The sequence below is a fragment of the Oncorhynchus mykiss genome, chromosome 17 (assembly GCF_057628025.1).
Source record: "Oncorhynchus mykiss isolate SJ-2025 chromosome 17, ASM5762802v1, whole genome shotgun sequence".
Lineage (NCBI taxonomy): Eukaryota > Metazoa > Chordata > Actinopteri > Salmoniformes > Salmonidae > Oncorhynchus > Oncorhynchus mykiss.
In genome coordinates, this window is record NC_143038.1 from 23852542 (window position 1) to 23858541 (window position 6000).

A 6000-nucleotide genomic window follows, 5' to 3' on the forward strand; every position below is an offset into this window, starting at 1 on the left:
CGGAAATGCATCGCGCCACGGATTTCGTTTCAGTGCTGCTGAAGGATGTTCTCACTTTAGATGAAAAGCCCCTGATTGATCGAGCCCACCGGTCGCTGCGCCCAAAGCCCCGGGATGGGGAGAGGCCCCGTGACATAATTCTTCGAGTGCACTTTTTTCATGAGAAGACGGAGATCCTCCGACGAGCCCGCAATACCACTCTGAGCTTTCAAGGACAGAGCTTCTCCATCTACCAGGACTACTCCCCCACTGTTTCCAGGCAGCGCGCAGCTTTCGGACAGGCCAAACGAGTACTTCGGGACCATCCAAGTGTGAAGTATGGACTGCGATTCCCGGCCCGTTTATGGCTCTCTCATGAGGGTAAAGACTACACATTTGAATCTCCGGATGAGGCTATGGCTCACATTCAACGTCACATCAAGAATTCTTGAACATGCTCACAGTTCAGCAACTGTTGTTTGCGAACTGTGGATAGTAAGTAACCCACCTGTGGTGCAATTATGTTCAGATATAACAGGCTGGTCTTGTATAGTTGGCGAACCCATTCAGGCTTATTTGATGTGATCTAATGTTTTGATCATCTAGTGTGCGTGCCTGACAAGCATTCAGTCACTTTAATTTAATTGTATTAAGGTTTTACTTAACTCCTGTGTTTCTAGGCTGTCTCGCTCTCCTATTCAGTTTGTTTACACAGTGTCTCAGTGACTCAAAATATTTTTGGTTATTTGTTTACTGCATCCGTTTGCATTGACCCAGTAAACAGTAAATGTCTCCCGAGGCTACACGGTTTTTGTGGTCTCACTTCAATGTTAAAAATTTTGAGCGTCATTCATGCCCAGCAAACGTTCAACGTTGCGCACACATAGTTTTTTGGTATTGGTTGTAAGCTGTCTCAGCGTCAACTAGATTACTATTATAATTACTATTATTTTTAATTGTCTTACTACGATTTCCTTACTTCAAATTAGATTTTTGTCTGAGAGCCTTTATACATTTTATTTATTTTTTTCTCTCAATGCCTGTTATAAGACTGGGAATATAATTATATACATCTACAGGTGGTGCTTTTGTCATTCTGTTTGCACAAGGGATTCGCCTTTTTTTATTTGAAAAAAATACATAAAAATCTTTCTTTTTGCTGCTTGATCCACTAACAAAACGCGACTTTAAAGAGCGGGACTGTGGGTTTAGGTTTAAGACCGCACTCTCACAGACATACTGTGCGAAGAGAATATGTTCTATTTAGGCTTGTACCTCGTTTGGGGAGGTATTGTCTGGGATGGGGGGAGGGGGTGGGGGGAGGTTGAATTGTTCAGTTCTAATGTTGTCATTCTGTCTTTTTAGTATTTTTTTCTGTACTTTTTCCAAACATCTACCACCGTACATTATTACTCTGAGACAAGTTATTCTGGGGGTTTTGGGCGCTCATTGCTTTTCCATTCTATGCTCTAATGACAGGGTTGAATAACTGGAATGCCCAGAGGGGCCGAAATAATGCGATCAAGTACATTTCATGGAACACCAAAGGGGTTAATAACCCGGTGAAGCGTAAGAGGGTGTTGACACACTTAAAGAGTTTGAATGCAAATATTGCATTTCTACAAGAGACTCACTTGAGGACTGGTGAGCATATTAGGATGCGTAAGGACTGGGTTGGTCAAGTGTTCCACTCAAACTTTCATAGTAAATCAAGAGGTGCTGCTATTCTGGTTGATAAAGCTACTCCCTTTGTAGCTTCTGAGGTTATTTCTGATCCTAAGGGATGATACATCATAGTAACCGGTGAACTGTTTTCTACCCCTCTTGTTTTGGCTAGTGTTTCTGCTCCCAATTGGGATGACACAAGTTTAATTTCTTCCTTTGTCTGCTATTCCCAATTTAGATTCTCATTTGTTGATTTTAGGGGGGGGGATTTCAACTGTAAAATATCCCCAGTTCTTGACAAGTCCTCACAAACAATTACAGGCCCATCTAAATGTGCCCTACTTATTCAATCCTTTCTTCAGAAATATGCTATGTTTGAGGCCTGGCGTTTCCTACATCCTACAGATAGACAGTATTCCTTTTATTCTCATGTTCATCAAACATACTCCCGGATTGATTACTTCTTTTTGGACAAAAAACTTATGCCTAACCTTCGGCAGTGTACTTACGAGAGTATTGTTATTTCTGACCATTCACCATTAGTGCTTGAACTAGAGTTTCCCCAGCGACCTCCTATGTGTTATCAATGGCGTCTCAACCCCATTTTACTCTCAGATAAGGAGTTTGTCAATTTCATTTCTTCTGAAATCACCTTATTCCTAGATACTAATTCAACACCAGGTATGTCCTGCTCTACCATATGGGAGTCTCTCAAAGCATACCTACGTGGCCAAATGATTTCTTATACAGCCAACCAAAACAGCGTTCGCTCTCAGCGACTTCGGGACCTGAGCGAGTCCATAGCCACATTGGATGAGAAGTATGCTACGGATCCTTCCTCTGATCTGCATAAAGAGTGCCAACTATTCCAATCTGAATTTGATGAGCTTTCTACCAGGCAAGCTGAACAGTTGCTCTTGCGAGCTCGATACAAAGTCTATGAACAAGGCGACAAGGCCAGTAAACTCCTTGCACATCAGATCCGTAAATCTGAGGCCTCACGTTTAAATCCACAAATAAGGACCCCGTCTGGTGCCACCACAGTTATACATAAAGAGATCAATGATCAATTCAAACAATTTTACTCTGCGCTATACACCTCTGAATCCCCTCAAGACCCTTTGCTGATTGATTCCTTCTTTAATGGCTTGAATATGCCTTCAATTGATACAGACTCCCATGACTGTCTAGAAGAAGAATTTACGCTTGAGGAGATTGCAACAGCAGTGTCCGCAATGAAAAGTGGTAAATCACCGGGTCCGAATGGTTTTCCAATCGAATTTTACAGGACGTTTTCTGGTCTGCTATGCCCATTTTTGTCTCGACTATTTGCAGAGTGCCTTAATACTTCAAAGCTACCGCCTAGTCTTTATCAGGCTTCAATTTCATTACTATTAAAGAAAAACAAAGACCCCCTGGAATGTGGATCCTATCGCCCAATCTCGTTTTTAAACTGTGATTACAAAATCGTAGCTAAGCTTTTAGCCATCCGTATGGAAGGCTTGCTGCACCAAGTAATACACTCTGACCAGACTGGCTTTGTGAGAAATAGGCATTTATTTTTCAATATTAGGCGCCTTATGAATATACTGTACTCCCCGGCATCGGAGGACCCGGAGGTGGTGGTCTCACTTGATGCCGAAAAAGCGTTTGACCGCGTTGAGTGGGATTACCTAACAGCTGCCCTTTATAGATTTGGCTTTGGCCCCAAATTCATTGCGTGGATAAAGATTCTTTATTTTTCCCCCCATGGCTTCGGTACGGACTAATAACTTGTCCTCTGACTATTTTCCCTTGCACCGCGGATCCAGACAGGGTTGTCCACTCTCCCCCTTGTTGTTTGCTTTGGCAATCAAGCCTCTCGCCATTGCACTACGCTCTAATGATGTCATTCTAGGTATAATCAGGGCTGGCTGGGAGCAGAAAGTCTCGCTATATGCTGACGACTTCCTTTTGTTTATCTCCAACCTCATTGCCACGTGCCCTATCTGTTCTTAAAAAGTTTGGATCAATCTCAGGGTACAAGCTGAATCTAGGCAAGAGTGAGCTTTTTCCGGTAAACAAGGCTGCTTTAAAGTGCTCTTCTACAAGTTTTCAGTTTAGGATTGTCCGGGATCAATTCACCTACTTGGGAATTAAAGTGACAAGGAAATATTCAAATTTGTTTCAGGAAAACTTTGTTGCTCTAGCAGACAGTTTGAAACAATCTATTACTTTTTGGAATTCGCTACCCTCTCTCTTATCGGAAGGATTAATGTCATTAAAATGAATGTGTTGCCCAAATTTTTATATTTATTTCAATGTTTACCCATTTTTATTCCAAAATCTTTTTTTGATTTCACTCGATAAAACATTCATGCATTTTATTTGGGATGGCAAGGTACCATGGATTATTAGAAAACATTTACAGAAGCCTAGGTCATTGGGGGGTTTAGCTCTACCAAATTTTCAGACATACTACTGGGCTGCAAATTTCAGAGCCCTTCTGTATTGGCTGCAGACTGATCCTACTGGCCCTAGACCACTCTGGGTCCAGATGGAGTCTGAATCGTGTAAACCTGCAGCACTTTGCTCTGTGTTGTGCTCGTCTCTCCCAGTGTCCCTAGGCAAAAGGTGTGTCAACCCAATTGTAAAGCAGTCTCTTAAAATGTGGAATCAGTTCCGTTTAGCCTTTAGCCTCCGAGGCTTTTCTCTATCAGGCCCAATCAATCAGAACATTTTATTTCCTCCATCTTTGAATGATGGGGCTTTTGGCATTTGGCACTCACTAGGCCTCTCCTCGCTAGCCCAATTATTCTTTGATGATACATTTGCCTCTTTTTCTCAGCTGCAGGAAAAGTTCAATCTCCCCCAATCCCACTTTTTCCGCTATCTCCAGACTAGAAACTTTGTCAGAGCTAACACACCTGGATTTCCCCATAGGCCTGCGAATACAGCTATAGAGAGCATCTTGGAGTTGAACAAGCTTCCTAGGGGTGCAATTTCAGATGTATATGCAATCATTCATGACTTACAAAACCCTTCTTTGGTGCCTTTAAAGACTCAATGGGAAAAGGATTTGGGGGAGGAACTTGGGGAAGACGCCTGGGAATCTGTGCTGCACATTGTGCACTCGTCCTCTTTTAGCACTAGACAACCTCATTCAATTCAAGGTGGTTCACCGTATCCACTGGTCGGGGGCCAAACTTGGAAGAATATTCTCTGATTTTGATCCTACCTGTGTCAGATGTAAAGTGGAACCAGCCACACTGTTGCATATGTTTTGGGGCTGTCATAAACTGTCAGGTTTCTGGGAATTAATATTGAAATGTTTCTCTGATATATATGACACTGTTATAGATCCGTCTCCCCTTACAGCCCTTTTTGGAGTACTGCCCATAGGTACCCCCTATCAAGAATCCAGTCGGACACTGTTGCTTATACATCTCTTTTAGCTAGACGGCTAATACTACAGAACTGGAAGATGGCAGCTCCCCCATTTTATAAATATTGGGTGAGAGATGTGTTGTGCTCTCTGAAACTAGAAAAAATGTAATTCAATTCACGTGGGAACCCCAAACTGTTTAATGAGGCTTGGGCTCCATTCCGGTCTTACTTTAAACAGTCCATCCTCTGATGGCATTCCAATTAAAACTAAAATAAGTCTGTATTTGACCCCCCTGTGACTTAAGGGTTGGAGGAGCCTTTCTCTGTGTTTTTGCTGGGGGGGGGGGGGGGGGGCATTAAGGTCCATGTGCTTATTGATTGTGACCCATGGATGCCTTGTTCATCTTGACCGGGCAGAGACTGAAGTGTGAGCTTGTTTTTCCCAGTTATTTTAACATTTTGTTCACGCCTACATGAATAATCATTCTATTTTTTTTTATTTTAAAGCATTGTAAACTTTATTTTAAAGCATTTCTCCACCCTTATCCCTTGACTGTTTACAGGAACAATGGTGAGGTGTTTGCTCTGTCCCTGTACTATAGATTGCCCTTTAACCTTTGTAGCCTTCTCCCTGGTGTGTTTAACTTGTCTAAAGTACGGTATCTTTAAAGCTATTTTTTTATTTGTATTTTTATTTGTATTTTTTTTCTAGTTGAGTATATTATTTATATTGCTTGTGTTGTCTTGTATGTGTGTGTAAAACTTAATAAACAGAGTTTAAAAAATAAAAAAAAAGGTTGAAAGTTTTGTCATTGCATTTCCTTAGTGTCAATTTAAAGATGGATAATAAAGGATTCATTGAGCCATTGTAATGTATAAATTAGACAATACTGGTTTATTGAACAATTTTATTGAACAACTGTCTCGATCGTTATAATGAATGTCGGACCAAGGCGCAGCGTACGTAGAGTTCCACATGTTTATTAAATG